At 44.1% G+C, this 16,402-nt stretch overlaps 1 long non-coding RNA gene across 1 annotated transcript in view; it reads left to right on the forward strand.

Moving 5' to 3' along the window:
• Positions 1 to 701: 701 nt before the first annotated feature.
• Positions 702 to 16,402, forward strand: part of LOC112545251 (uncharacterized) — an 86,258-nt gene continuing 70,557 nt past the window's right edge. Inside the window, exon 1 of the long non-coding RNA XR_012905974.1 lies at positions 702 to 2,828. This is a non-coding gene — a long non-coding RNA (uncharacterized LOC112545251). The remainder of the gene's footprint in view (positions 2,829 to 16,402) is intronic.

A 16,402-nucleotide genomic window follows, 5' to 3' on the forward strand; every position in this document is an offset into this window, starting at 1 on the left:
TTCTGAAGTTGAATTTACAACCCACTCAGATAAAACTTTATTTTAATGTGAACTGTTCAGTCAAACCAAAACTTGAAGATAGCAGACACAGGCAGAACTCAAAACCCAAAGATGACAGATTTCAGTGGGGAAAAAAGGAGACCTGTTGGACCACAGATGTTGTGGACCAGGGGGCCCCAGCCAGGAACCCAGTGGCAGGCAGGCGAACAACTGGGAGTGCTGATGAGCTGGGAGCTGGGCAAAGCCAGCAGCAGCAGGTCCAGGGCTGCAGCAGCCTGACAGGAGGGCCAGCAGCGGTGCTGGCAGTGGGGATGAACAACATCTGATCAAACAAGTCTTTGTACCAAACAACAAGTTAAGAGTACAGGCAGTCCCCGACTTACGCGGATCCGACTTACGAACGGGGCTTTTCTTACCCCGGAGCTCACGGGTGGCGGGTCGCCGCCCGTGTCCTCCGGGGTGAGAAAAGCTTCTCCCGATCTCCCTGGTCTGCTGGGGGGGTCCAGCAAAGCCGCTGGACCCCCCCAGCAGACCAGGGACACCCGAGCAAAGCCGCCCAGGAGCTGCCTGGGCAGCTTTGCTCCTGTCCCCTTGGTCTGCTGGGGGGGGGTCCAGCAAAGCCGCTGGACCCCCCCCCCAGCAGACCAGGGGGACAGGAGCAAAGCCGCACAGGCGGCGGGGTCCCTCCGCCTGGGCGACTTTGTTCGGGTCTCCCTGGGATGCTGGGGGGACTCCCCCCAGCACCCCAGGGAGACAGAAGCAAAGCCTCACGGGCAGCGGGGTCCCTCCGCCTGTGCAGCTTTGCTCGGGTCTCCCTGGTTTGCTGGGCGGGGAGGGGGCGCAGCTAGTGCGCCCCCCCCCCCAGCAGACCAGGCTTTTGTTGCGGGACACCTCGGGTAGAGCAGCTGGGGTGCTGCCGGGTTGGTCCTGTGGGAACCTACCGGGCAGCGCCCCAGCTGTTCTGTCTCAGGCTCCAGATTCAGCAGCTGTTGAAACTGATCAGGCTGATTCCAGGAAGCTGGGGGCAGAGCAACTCTGCCTCAGGCTTCCTGTAGTCAGCCCCTGGTCAGTTTCAGTGGCAGCAGCTGAATCTGGAGCCAGTTCCAACTTACATACAAATTGAACTTAAGAACAAACCTATAGTCCCTATCTTGTACGTAACCCGGGGACTGCCTGTATAGCATGTGATTGTACTGAGCATGTTGCTGTATGGAGCAGAGAAATGGCCGATGACAGTGCCTAACAAATAGGAACTGGCAGCCGCTCAGAGGAATGAGGAAGATACTACAGATTTCATGGAAAAGCAAAATAAAAAATGCAAGAATAAGGAAGCTTGTGGCGAAACGCGCTCCCCTCAGCCCGCCCCTCGCCTCTTGCTCGCCCCCGTCTCAGTCTCGCAAAGTCCACCGGCGCGGGAGGGGAGGGTAGCCCCCCCCTCCGGTCCTTGAGTCTCGGGAGCCCCCTGCGCACTGCCCGAGTACCCCGGCCGTCGGGCTCGGAACGCCCTCACCCGAGTTCGGCCCTTCCTAGCCCTAGGGCGTCAAGTCCGTCCGGCCTCACTCCGTCCCGCTCCGCCATCCTAGTTTCGGTGCCCTCTGGGTCGACCTGCCATCCACCCCGGTTCGGGGTCATATTCCCCAGCCTCTCCTCGCCTGGAGCTGCCTGTGGGGAGAGGGAGAACTCCGCCAGCCCTCACCCCCGCTTCCTCCCCTTTGCCTGGCTCCCCGGCGCTCCTTTCAACTGGCGCGTCCGGCGCACCGCTTCTGGTCGCGCCGCCGCCCGCCTCCGCGGTCCTAGCGCCCGCCCTGTAGGGCGCGTCCTTGGCCCCGCTCCCCTGCTGGGCTGCCGGCTCATCCTGCCCCAGGGCTGCCGTGGGGCCTGCGTGCCCTGAGATCTCTGCCCACCTAGGACCCCGCAGGCCCTCCGCCTCGGGGCTGAGAGTGCGGGGATGGCCTTCCCCGTCACACAGCTGATAGAGCAGACATGTTAGAAAATATCCAGTAAGAAGGCTCATGTGTTTGTGATAGGTACACCATCTAGAAGATAGGAGACATGCTAAGCAAGCACTGAATTGGGTACCCAAGGGAGGAAAAAGAAAGTAAGGAAGACCAAGGAAGAGCAGGCAGATGATAGTGACAGAGGATATGCTGTGATCACCTGGGAAGAAGTACCACAACTAGCAAGTGACCGTACTCAGGGGAACCAGACTGTCCCATGTATCAGTGCTACAGGAGGAACTAAGATCTAATGATGCATGACCCAGAAAACAACAGACCTTGACTTTGAGATCCTTGGCAGCAATAGCACAGGGGTTTCTCAAACTAAGGTTTGTGACCCCCTATGGAGGTCATGAGGTTAATATGTGGGGAAGGGGGGTTAGACTCTACCCCCAAATCCCACTTCACATCAAGCATTTATAGTGGTGTTAAATATTCTAGAGGTTTCAGAATGATGGGAGTCAAAGGGGGCAATTGTCCTGGGGCCAGATAATTCAAAGGGGCCCAGGGCTCCAGCAGCTGCCACTAGTACTGCGGCACTGGGCCACTTTGAATCGCTGCCAGAACGCCACTCCACACAGCTCTGAGGGCTGAGAGGGAGGTCTGGCTGCCCTGCCCCCACTCCTTCTGCCTGACACCCCCACACACTTTGCCCAGGGACTGTGGTAGCTGTTGGCTCCAGTGAGTGATTTTATTTTATAAGGAGGACCTCTCTTTCCTCGGTGACAGGAGCCACCAATACAAAAGTTTGAGAACCACTACATTAGCAGGAAGTGGCAGAAAGAAAAGTTATATTTTCAACTTACGAACCTAACATTTGATGTGGATTCGGTGAGTGGAATCTTATGAAGGCATTCTGACAGAGCGGCTTGTCAGAGTAGAAATATAATTTAACGGTCTGTAAATAGCAGTATTTTTGTTTTAAAAAACCACAGACTTTAAAAGGATTTGTGACTGTGTGACTGTGCCATTATGTTTTTTTTTTCTGTTTGTTTTTGTTTTCAAAATATTTATTGGTGGGGAAGGTGTAACTTCAGTGGGAGTCCTGCTTGCAGTTCTAATTCTGCTGTCCTTGCATTGAGGAATACCTTATTACACAATGGAGTGTTTGCACAGTTTAGTACTTTTCAGCATAGAATTACATCCTTAGTTACCATTTCAGGATTGGGCCAATGGATCTGAGGGTATATAACAGTATTGTAAAGAGTAAATAAACAGTTATTCAGTATAATACGTGAATTATTTTATTTTCTGAACATTGGGAAGAGCTATGAGCTTGTAATATACCGTATTTTCTGGCGTATAAGACAACTTTTTATACTAAAAAAAATCCCCCAAAAATCGGGGGTCGTCTTATACGCCGGGTATAAACATACTGTAGCTTCGGCTACATACAGAACGTCCCTGTGCTGATACTATATGTACCGCGCTGAGCCAATCACGGCAAGTGGTGTCATCTATTAATGCATACAAAGCCTGCTCGGATTGGCTGAGTCAGAGAGGCGGGCTATTACAACCTTTGCCAATCCGAGCAGGCTTTGTATGCATTAATAGAATACACCGCTTGCCGGGATTGGCTCAGCGCGGTACATACAGTATCAGCACAGGGACGTTCTGTATGTAGCCGAAGCTACAGTACTGTATTAGGGCACATCCAGCAGGCTGGTGTTATTAAATGGTGTTGCCTCGGAAGGGGGGGTAGTCTTATACGGCGAGTATAGGCCAAAACCTATGTTTTAACTGGAAAATTAGGGGGTCATCTTATACGCCCAGTCGCCTTATATGCTGGAAAATACGGTAGTGTGCTAGCACAGAATCTGAATTCCTGCAACTGTGCACAGTTATAGAAAACTTAATTCCTTCATTTAAAATGGAAAAGAGATTAAATTAACAAATGGCACTTTGATCATTTAGATATCAGCACCAATCAAAATGGGTGAAAATGGTTTGATCAAGAATACAGAAAAAACTTGGTTTTATAATTAGATTTTTTTGTATCTGCTATCTTTAAGCTAACATAAAATGGCAAAGAAAATGTTTCCAACTTACCTACTAGGTATTTCCTGTTAATGAATTGACAAGAGTCATACCTGTAAGGAAAGAAGGAAGAAAGTGTAGTGCATCCCCGTGTTACCTGTGGCCAGTCAGGGTGCATCTACACTGCACCCTTACCTCAAAATAACGTACGCAATTTGTGCTACACAATTTGCATAGCTTATTTCAAGATAATTTCGAAATAAAGCGCCATTCCAAAACATCCCTTAACCCTTGTGGAACAATTCTTCCAGTATCCTGAAATCGCTCTACAGTGTAGACATAACCTCAGAATCAATACATCACATCACACATAATTGCAGTACGAAAGTTGAGTTGCATTTACAAACAGTATATGAATGAGTGTGTTTCATCTCATATTCTGATTTCTCAGTGGCATGTCTAAAAAAGCTGCAAGCTAATTACTAGGCTGGCTCAAATCCTTTTATGAGAAGGAAAATTCCAGTGCTGTTTAATCAAGCCTTGCATTGATAAACAAATATTATCTTTATGACACCTAATTAAAATCTCAAATATCTTAAAAATCCCTGTTCCAAATTCAGAATGGGTTACAAAGTTAAAGGCTCTGATTTTACTCCATGGGGACTCCCATGTTGTCCAAAATGTGCTTTTTTTATTCCCATACTGCATCACTTCCTGCCTCAGTTTCAGCCTCCTTGCCATCCCTAAAGGGCTCCTTGTGAAAGGGAGGCTCGATATTGGAACAGTCCCAGAGCGGAGGCACGCCCCCAGCCAGCCCCTTTCACCTGCCTGGTGATTCTGTCTCTTTTCTGTATGTTTTATGAGAAGCAGTCCCATTCCAAGCACATCCCACTTTCCTGGCACCCTTTCCTTGCTTTAAGTTATAAAAGGGAGCTGTATATGAAATGTGGTAGTCCTAGCTCATACCATTTAGCAGGAGTTCTTGAACAAACGTAGAGGCAGATAGACAGACACACTACAGACAGACAAACTCCCTAAAGGTATGTCTACACTACAGTGTTATTTTTAAATATCTTGCTTTGAAATGCGTTATTTCGAAATAGCTTATTTCGAAATAACGCATCTACACACAAAATGCATTTTAAAATAGCATTTTGCTTTTCAAAATAGTGCATCCACACTGAGTGGACTCTAAATCGCATTTAAGGCTGGCCAGAACTAGTTCCAGCAGGGTATCAGGTCAGGCCTTACTGTATGGGGCTGCTGCCTGAGACTATCTGAGGTCTGTTCTTAAAGAGACCCCCCCCCCCCCCCCCCGGACAGCCAGTTCTCAGGTTTCCCTGCTTGCTTGTCTATCTTGATAAGGGACAGCAAGGCATTTTGTCTCTGCGTGCTCTGCTTGCCCTCACTCGGGACACCAGAGCACTCTGCAACATGGAGCCAGAGCTGCCCCTGGGCACTCTGGTGCTTCTCTTGGACGCATTGCTGTGAGCCTGGCTGCACTTTCTACAGGCTGTCATCAGGGAGGTCCATCAGGGGGCTGTCAGTATCCAGGAGGCTCTGCAGGAGAGCGTCCACCCTAAGGAGCACTAAGAGCCTCCCTGGTCTGCCCCTGGTCTGGCTGGGTAGACGCTAGGAAAGTTATTTCGAAATAACTTTGCTGTGTAGACATACCCAGCCATATATAGTAGAAAGCCCATAAGGGTTATACAATGGGATTTACACACTTGAAAATGGGCTTAAATAGCAGCGAGCAAGGTTTAGGTTGGACATTAGGAAAAGCTTTCTAACTGTTCAGGTGGTTAAACGCTAGAATAAATTGCCTAAGGAGGTTGTGGGATCTCCATCATTGAAGGTATTTAAGAGCAGGTTAGATAGACATCTATCAGGTATGATCTAGATGGTCCTTGGTCCTACCATGAGGGCAGGGGACTGGACTGGATGACCTCTCAAGATCCCTTCCAATTTCTAGTATTCTATGATTTTACACAAATCTGGGGGAATAGGATCCATGCCCCAATCTCTGCCCAAGCAGCCTGGTCTGAAATTGGAGGCAGTTACCTCTCTGGGGGGAGATTGGAGACACATCCTCTCTGGTGGGAGATGGGAGGGGGCAACTGGACTGGAAGGGGGCTGTGGCTGGTGAGTACCATTTTATAATTTATAAAAAATATTGGACAAGGCTGGGCTTTGTTAATTGGCCTTATTTCCTTTTCTTATAAAACCAATATTATTTGCTGCTCATTGTTCCATTACTCTCATTTTGCCTCAGTTATGGTCTGCAACCTCTGTAGTGCCACCTGACTCTGTTGTTTTTGCTGAAACAGACTAACACGGCTACCTCTCTGAAACCTCACTAATGTTGAAGTTGCAGAGTATAAATGCAGGCACAATTTAGTCATACAAATTTAGAGTTTCCAGTTACATTAGGGTAAATCCATTTACTTCAGTGAAGCTACTTAGATTTACACCAACATAATGAAAATAAAAATGGTTGTTAGTGCTTTTCCCTACACCATTATATGTACCTTTATTTTACTAGAGAAAAAGGTTACAAAGACTGCCATGATCACTCTGTTTGTGGAGACTTGCACATTTACTTTCCTCCTGGTCTCCAATAGTTTCCCAGTTCTCCTTGACTTTGTAAATTGTCCACAACAGTTCATTAGTATGTGTTCAAATTTTCCAATATTCCCCAAACTGCTCAGGATCAAGAGCTATTTGGGAATGTCTTCATTATATCCTAACTGTTCAAAATTATTTTTCTTGGTCAGTAATACATATTTAAGTGAGAGAGTCAAAAACTGAAGTCTGTAATTTGGTTCTCAAGTGTCTCAAGTGAACCAATTGCTGAAGAATTGTTTGGAGATTTGAACTGGACTAATTCTATCCTTCAAGGGAACATCCACCATTCAGTCCCTCTCCCATGACCTGGGAAACCCTTTTCTCACTAAAGATGTGTTTATGGAGAGAGGGCTCAGATAATGTGACTTTACAAATCTCAGTCCACATCCTCCATTCTTTCACAAGCACCAGCTGAAGATGACATCCCTGAAACCAAAAACTTAATTTGAATAGGCTTTAAGATTTAGTATGAATATTTCACATAATTCTTACTAACATTTCATTTACCTACTCACTAGTGGCATATTTAGCTAAATATTCCTGTAAAAACCATTAATACCCCAACATTACTGTTTTGCTTTTAAAAACCCTGGACAGCAGCTACAAAAGGAAAAAAATGAATATTTCTATTAGAAGAATGTTATATTTAAGAAGGAATTACATATTGAAATGTCATTGATAACAGCCTTCAAATCGTTTCTTGCTTCTCTTATTCACTGGAGTTTTCAGTGAAATTTCATTAGTTCTGCTTTGTGCTACTTCCTAGCAAGATGGCAGTCTCCAAGTTCCTTCATTTATTTTGTTGGCTTTTATGTTAAATCATGTTTTTATAGGGATGATTTTGGAAATTTTCTTGGCTGTTTCCCTCTTGTCAAATTTAAAATTAATACTTTATACTTCAATTTTTTTAAAAGGCACATAATGCTTTATTAATTATTTGTATTGCACTAGTGCCTGTGAGCTCTGATCCTGTACCAGGACCCTATTGGCTTAGATGTTTTACAAATGCAGAACAACATGATGGTTTCTTTTCCAGAACTCATTTCTCCCCATTTCCTTTTCCTGCCTTAGTCTATCTGTTATCTGTTTAACCACTACTTCCTCAATGAGTTCTGCACAGAAGAGCCCCAGCACTTAGCCAGAGCTCCACTGAAGTCAATGATGCTCCACCCACACAGAGCTTTTTATAGAATGGGGACCTTACTAATTAGCGTAGCACTAACTACAGTAAGCAGTCCCACTGTAGTGACTGGGACAGTGGGAAGCACTGTGCTTGTGTTTGCAGCTCAGTCTGTCAACCATGTATTCTTCTGGACAAGGACTTTGTCATCCTATATGCCTGTAGGTAACACCTAACACACTTTTGGTTGTTATATTAATAAACAAACACAGGCTATTTTAATCCTTCCCTGCAGCAGTAAATTCCCATCATTCGAAAGTGAAAGAGAGGCCCTGTTGACTGACAAACCTGGCAATTGTTCTGAAGATTCAAGGTTTCTGTGTTTCCTGAGTGTGGCAGTTTCCTGAGTGTGTTTTCGGTTAGCATAGCTAAGAAGCTGCATGCTAGAGGTGAAGGCCTGTCATCATTATTGATAGGTAATAAAGGCTGTTCCTAGACTGAAGCAGCTACTGAGCTACCGCTCAGCATGTCTCAGGTCCACTTGACTACAGTGATAGGCAATTCATCTGCACAGAGTGTGAATGAGAGTATTCGTTCACTGCTTATCATCATTCATTTTTATCTGTTTTCCATTTGAAAGTCCATTGGGAAAATGTGGCTGCTGGCCAGAGTTTCTCTTTGACTCTGCCTCTTTTCAGTTGATTGGGAACAGTAGGCATAAGGCCTCTGCCCATCTCTTCTAAGCAGCCTGCTTATATTCTCATGAAATTAACTGAAATTAAGACACCGTTGACCGGAATTTTCCTATCAGCCTTCAGTCAACCATTGGAAATGAATGTGATCTAGGCTTAGTGGCTCTCAGGTCTGGCAATACCCAAGTTGTTGGCCTGTGTTTCCCTGTTTAGATTTGATGGTCCGTAATATTCACTTAGAATGTATACCTTACACTTGCTATTAATAAGGATATGATTCTGTCACAGAGGTCATGAATTCTGAGACTTTCTAGGACCCCCATAACTTCTTCTGAGGCAGCCTGGAGGAGCTGACAGACCCTGTGCCACAGGACTAATGGCCCCAAGGCCAAAGTGGCAGCTGGGTTTGGGTCAGCATGCCTGGCGCTGGAGCAGAGTGGACAGACCCTGCTATAGGAGCAGCAGCATGGCTGGAGGAGTTTGCCAGCAGTCAAACCTTGTGCCTTGTGCTGTTCCTGAGTCTCTGGAACAGCAGCCCGCTGTCAGCCCAAGAGCTGTCAGAACAGTGGTACTAGGAGATTCCAGAACAGCTGGGTGGTGGTCAGCCCTGGTGCCATCAGAACAGCAGTTCCCAGCCAGCTGGAGCAGTGGCCAAAGTTGGGTCAGGCCCTTTGGGATTAGCGCAGAAGTGATCAGCCCCTGCTTCAGTAGCAGCAGTGGGGCTGGATCAGCCACAAGACTTCAGCAGTGCTCTGGTTTCCACCCCTCTTCGTTTTCCATCCCTCTTCCAGGCTATTTTTTCTAAAAATCAGGAACAGGCCATGGAGTTCTATTAATTTTTGTTTATTACCTGCAAACTGCCCCAGACTTGTACTAAAAATACTCATAATAGAATCCTAATGTTAGTTATTAATAAATGTTAATGAGATTATGGAGAATATATTTTTCTGTGCAAACTAGACAGCATTTTTTTAAAAACAAGGTTACAAAAATAATGGATCCAGGAAATTTCAGGGGGGGGAGGAGGAGGAAATCTATTGGTATTTTAGGAAAGCATTTGAAATTGTAGGTAATGAAAATTTACATGAAACATTAATTCAGGTCAGCTTGGACAGAAGCAGTCATGTGGCCTGATTGATATCTAACAAAAGGACTAGGATAAAAAAGGACAATGTATCAAGCTGGGAAGACATCTCTAGTTATGTACCATATGGATCAATATTGGATCCCCACTTCAATAATGACCTGGAAGATAGCATGCTAATTAAATTTTCAGATGATTCTAAATTGGAAGGAGTTGCAGGTGCTATAGAGGGCAGATAAATAAAAAGGACCTAAATAGCAATGGAATTAATATTAGCATAGTATAGGCTGAATATATGGAAATACTTCTTGGCAATCAGATATAGTAGGCTGTCAAATACTCTCTAAAGAAAGTGATGAAAACTTCACCATCTGGGACATTTAAAATAGCCAACTAGGAAATTACTGTAACGTATCTACAATTCATTGAAGTATGGCAGTAAAGCAGCCATCAGTATAATAAAATGAATTATCCAAAACTCAAATAATTGCTCACCATATAACAAACATGAACTAACTCTCCATTCACCGTGAAGGACATCCTGACCCCATTGAAGTCAATGTGAATTTTGTCATGGACTTCAGTGGGCAGGATTTCAGTCCATACCCTTAGCTGTCACAAAAAAGAGATCCCCTTTGTAGTATTCTAGCAGCATAACAATTCCAATTTCTGGCATATCAAACAAAGATGCATGTTGATATGGGATGACGTGGGGGGGTGCTTTTGTTTTTTTAATTAACGCAAGGAAGACTCATGATCTACAATAATTAAGCTCACCTTTTTTTCTGTAAATATGCAGACGGGGCAGCTGCAAGAAAAACACCTGAGGGCAGAATTGACAAGGCAATATTTCAAGTTTTAGCCCTTTAGAAAACCTGCATATTAACCAAAACACCATCAAAAGGGGCTGCTGCTTCATATGAAGGATTAGGGATGTTTTGTTTTTTTGAGTTATGTACTAAGACTCCAAATCATATGAAACAGCAAAAAATGTCCTGATATTCATTTATGCCTGTTGGATCCAATTCAACTCTCACTGACTTCAATGGGAGACAGATCTGTCCCATCTCTAATATAGTACATTATAATGCATAATTTAAGGCATAAGTAAAATGGGGAAATTCCATCCCATCCCTGCCTTTCAGCAACTGACTTTTCTCTCTATTTATTCCTAACTTTCTTGTCTTCTCTATCAACAAGAGTCTTAAGATATTTTTGTGAGATAACCACATGCAGCGTCTGCAACGACCGATGGAAGCATGGCAGTGTGCTAAACTAGCACCTGTTCCCAATTTAGGAGTTGTTGCCATAAGTGGGATTTTTCCAAGTGGAGTCACACCATCTGTAGATGGGGTTGCAATATTGTGTGAAAAGGACACCATTTTTCTCTACAAAGTGGCATCCTCCATGCTGTCTGAGATCATGGGAAGCAGTAAGTCTGAAAATGGGATCATGTGAGCAAGAAGTTTAGGAACTGCTGCCATCGAGAGTACAACACCCTCATAGTGAGGTGGAGGGCGTTCTAAGATGGTTTGTGATGGTTTTAGCTAGAAGAAGTGTAGTCAATTTACGAAATTCCACAGTGTTTAAGACTATAGAGCTAACTGAGATTCCACACAACAGGGAAAAGTCAGAGATCTTCAGGAGCTGACACCAGAGGTAGCTAAAAGCTTCCGACTTTTCATGATATATTTTGAAGCCAAAATTCCAGAATAATTTGCTGTGTCAGTGGCAGGAGGGTCCAGGTGCTGAGACCGTGACACAGACAATAGGAAGCCATGTGAGCATAGGGGGAACTCTGGCTTGATGTTTTCTTATACTAACACAGCCAGAGGCCTAATTACTAATGCAAATAGTAAAAGCTCAGGTGGCCCCCATAGCAAAATGTTCAGCTCGGTTCAGTGTGTACACTAAATTGATGCCATTCATGTACTGTGAGCACGTTGCATTCACAAATGTAAATGGCTGCACATGGTGCAAAGAAAGAGAGAATCAGGCCATCTACAGTCATCGAGGGTACGTCTACACTGAAAGCTTATTTCGGAAAAAGCTATTCCGGAAGATATCTTCCCACCACAGGGAAGCCTCAAAATGAGTCTGAGGCAGGCTCCCCTAATGTGGACATGCCATCTCGATTTAGAGCCGCAGGAGGCACTGGGAAGGAATAACTTAGAATAGCCCTGGTAAGGGGCTATTTCAACTTAGCAGCAATGGAGCGTCCACACACACCCTCTTCCGAAAGAGCTTTTTTGGAAGAGGCATTATTCCTCATGGAATGATGTTTAAAGAGCTTTCAAAAAAATGCAATTGCTGTGTGGATGCTAGTATTGTTTTTCCAGAATAATGGTGCAGTGTAGACGTACCCTTTGACTCTCAAAGGAGAAGCCATTCTTTTCAAAGACACCACGTCATTCTTGTCATAATGGACACACATTTTTTCCTACAGAGAAATACAGAAACCTAAAAGATGAGCAGATAAGCTATGTCTTTATAATACACGAATCACTGTGGTACCTGGGTGTCAAATGAATTAAGCCTCAGTACTCAGGTGGTAGGTGTATTATAAGGCACCCAGAATATTCACCAAACTTAAAATATGGAAATTAAATAGCACCACAATAAAACTGAGAATTTTCAACTCAAATGTAATCTCTGTGCTGACATATTAAAGTTTAGGTAGAAAGCTAGATGCCTTTGAAAATAAGCGCTTACAAAAGATTCTGTGCATTGGATGGAGAGACTGTATCACCAATGATCAGCTCTGAGAAATTACCAATCAGCAGCTCACCTCCATTAGAATTAGAAGTTAGTGTTGGACATGTTTGGGACATGCATGCCAGCTGTCAACACAGACTTCCATACAAAGCTGTCAAGTGAAACTCAGCTGGTGTGAGGAAACAAGGGAACCAACAAAAAACTGTAAGAAGTACCCTTAGAGGGAATGTACAATAGTCAATCTCAATGCCGTGGAGAAGCAGCAGCTAATTATGGAGAGGAGTGGAAGAGACTAGCTTCTATTCAGTGTGCCAACTTTTTATTGATAAGGAAACTGAGATACAGAAAGATGAAGACATAAATTTTCAAAATCGGTCTCATAGTTTAGGGTACCTTTATTTCTGGGCACTCAGTTTTAAATGAACTCCTGTATCCACTGAAGTCTTTGGCAAAATTTCCGTTCAATTCAGCAAGATCATGATTTACCTTAAGGTCTGATTCTGTTGCTGAGTATACTTACAGTTGAAGTATACTGTAGCTGTGGGTATTAAACACCTGTGAAACCAAACTATAGGGCACTAAGGTTGGGCACTCAAAATTGAGGTACACCAAATTACAGGCCACTTTTGAAATGTTGGCTGTCGGTGACTTATGTCCAATCATACAGGAAATCAGTGAGAAAGACAGACCTAAACTTTTATCTCCTAGCCATCAGGCCACCCTAATGTGCCAGTATCCAAAGTTCTTCCTTCATGTCTGAAGATGGTCATTCTAGTGCAGGCGTGGGGAATTTATGGCCCAAGAGCTGGATTTGGTCCCCGGCTTGGCTACAACTGGCCCCTGAAACTCAGGGCTTCCCCTCCCTCTACCCCCTCCAGCACAGGGAATCTTGCACTTCAGCTCTGTGGTCCCCCTCCTGCCCAGGCCCCCACACTCAGCCCGCTTCCAAGCAGCTCCCTGACACACCCTGAACTCCTTATTTTTTGCCCCACCCCAGAGTGCGGGGGGCTTACAAAATCTAGTAGCTCAGGCCCCTCAGGCTCTGGTGTGCAAGAGGAATGTAGGGGGCATTTTTTTGCTTCTCACTTTTTTGTGGTTACCCGACTGATTTTCTATGGGTGAGCAGCTCCTGAGCCAAGAGATGTTCCCCGTCCCTGCTCTAGTGGTAAAACTGGCTTCACAATTCATGCAAAATCAGGATTTGAAAATTCAGAAAGTAAAATACTTGGGTACTGAACTATGATAGACTCAAATGCCCACACTGAGATCTGCTGTTTTCATTGCACTAAAAGCAGAGACAAGAAATATGTTACACTAATGTATTTGAGATTTACAGGCTCTGGTGTACAAGGGGAATGTAGGCGGCATTTTTTTGCTTCTCACTTTTATGTGGCATTGTTGTATATGTCATAAATGCCAAATACACATGGTATGCTGTCCATCTGTCATGCGTTGCTATTTAAGGATATTTTGAAAAGTTAGAAAAGACGAGGATCCACATTGCTCTAAAAAGTTCCCTAGAGGTTCATGTGAAAGACAATAAAATTGCTGAGGCATGTAAGTGAACAGTGATGGCTGCATCTAGACTGGCAAATTTTTCCGCAAAAGCAGCTGCTTTTGTGGGAAAACTTGCCAGCTGTCTACACTGGCCGCTTGAATTTCTGCAAGAACACTGACGATCTCATGTAAGATTGTCAGTTTTCTTGCAGAAATGCTATGCTGCTCCTGTTCAGGCAAAAGCCCTCTTGCGCAAATGCTTTTGCGCAAGAGGGCCAGTGTGGACAACGCGGTATTGTTTTGCGCAAAAAAGCCCCAATCGGGAAAATGGCGATCGGGGCTTTCTTGCGCAAAACCGCGTCTAGATTGGCACGGATGCTTTTCCGCAAAAAGTGCTTTTGCACAAAAGTGTCCATGCCAATCTAGACGCTCTTTTCCGCAAATGCTTTTAACGGAAAAACTTTTCCGTTAAAAGCATTTGCGGAACATCATGCCAGTCTAGACGTAGCCATGGAGTAAATGGAGGCTGCTGTAGTAGCAGGGCATGTTTTACAGCTCCATGTAATATGTGACCTAGGTTAGAGGGTCTGCTGCGGGATGGGGGAAATAAGCGGAATGTATTGTCTCAGTTTGACTCATCCTGACAAGTTCATCCAATTACCAGCTTGTTGCGACAAAACAGAATCCAGCACAAAACTCATTTTTGTATTAATTCTAACCATGAATACTGACTATTGCACAAAAATGTGAATTACAAAAGGAATATTTTGAAAAGGCTTCAATAGAACTGGGCAACAGAGCTAGATAAATAAATTCTTATGCCAGTGTGCATTGTTTATATCCTAACAAATACCTGCTGCAGAGTATTTCTGCAGAGTGTGAAAGGAAAAGATATGGATGGATGTGGTAAGATTGCATGGATCACCTCGCTGTCATTGCCACTAAAAAACTCTAAGGAAAAAACTGTTCTTAACTGTCTTCAGGCTTACTATTAAAATACAAATCTAAGATCATTATGATTGTGGAGCATTTTACTTGAAGTTTTCACTGGTGTAAATTCCTGCAGCAGGTGCACAGTAGTGGAAACCGAGGCCCAGTGGATTTGCAATAGGTGTAGAGAGCAGAATGTGGCCTCTGGAATATTGATGGTTAATGATGGTACATGAATCAGAAAAAGCGTTACAAGTTCAATGAAAATATTATCTTTCTTGTAAATTTAGCTAGTTCATCTTGAAAATCATAGAGACAATAAAAAAGTGGGCTCTCGGGGTGTGTCAACACAGCAACATTATTTTGAAATAACTGGCGTTATTTCAAAATAAATTAGTCTCCGTCTACACAGCAGGCAATTATTTTGAAATTCTGTCAAGCTGAAGGACTTCTTACTCCAACTCCTGTAACCTCAATTGTATAAGGAGTAAGGGAAGTCAGAGGAAGAGTGCTCTATTTCAAAATAAGTGCTGTGTAGATGCCCCCAATTTCAAAATAAGCTATGCAATTGATGTAGCTCAATTTGAGTAGCTTATTTCAAATTAAGCCCGGCTGTGTAAATGCACCCCCACAGTGCTGCTTTTACAGAGTCGAGCTGCACATTACTTGTTATTCAATGTTCATCTTTCCTCTGCAGTGACAAAAAATCAAAATAAAGCAAGAGGGGAGTTTGTGTTTCCATGACCAGTTTGGTTACAACATTTCCAATGTATTGTAAAAATACAGACGAATGTAAACAAAAGCTTCAGAGGAGTAGCCGAGTTAGTATGTAACTGGAAAAACTTAAAAGACTAACAAAACATGTAGATGGTATCATGAGCTTTCTGAAGAAGTGGGTTGTGCCTACGAAAGCTCATGATACCATCTGCATGTTTTGTTAGTTTAGAAGGTGCTTCAAGACTATTTTTCAGTGTTAACGAGTTTAACTTCAGAGTAGAAACAGTGTTAACTGGGGGGGACCAACCCTATGCTCTTTTCCCAGGAAAGTTCCTGTTACAGCCAGTGGAAGTTCTAACAAAATAAAAAACTACAGGCCTGCTAAGTTACTAGCAACCACAACACTCAGTGCTAGATTTCCTGAGAGCTGGGGAGCAATGTGTACTCCCAAACTGTTCCTCAGCCCGTTCTTGAATACGAGCCAAACATCATGATAATTTAGGCAGTGAACCTGGCCAATGTCAGCCTCAGATTGTGCTTCTCCATAAACAGGATTGCACTCTGGCGATGGTCTCCTTCCTCTGTTTTTACTGCAAGCTGCAGAATGATATTCAGAATGCTGTAGGATTAGCCTATTGCTAAACCATATTGCCCTTTTGGATGCCATAATCTGCACCAGCCAATAGTCAAAAATAGCAGGGGTAAAACAGGCTGGCAGAGTTTGTCCATCTGTTGCTGCATAAACCGTAAGTGCTTTATGTAATAAATGCTTAGCTTCTATTTAACTCAAAACAAAGCTTTTCCTGAATTGTGTAGTCACGTAGGAACTGTTTTAGTCTTTAAAACGTGCAGAAATGGCAATGCCTTTGAAAGGTGCTGACCCCATCCTGGAGCCTGAAGTCTTCTATTCATTCTCAGAATAAGCTGAACTAGAAAAACAGCAGTACATATTACTCCCTATCCCCATCAGTGTGCCCCTATCCATGGCATCTCCCTGCAGTCCTCATCAATTCTCCCTCCAGTGGCCAATACAGCATTTTTATGTATT

Source organism: Pelodiscus sinensis, chromosome 9 (assembly GCF_049634645.1).
Source record: "Pelodiscus sinensis isolate JC-2024 chromosome 9, ASM4963464v1, whole genome shotgun sequence".
Lineage (NCBI taxonomy): Eukaryota > Metazoa > Chordata > Testudines > Trionychidae > Pelodiscus > Pelodiscus sinensis.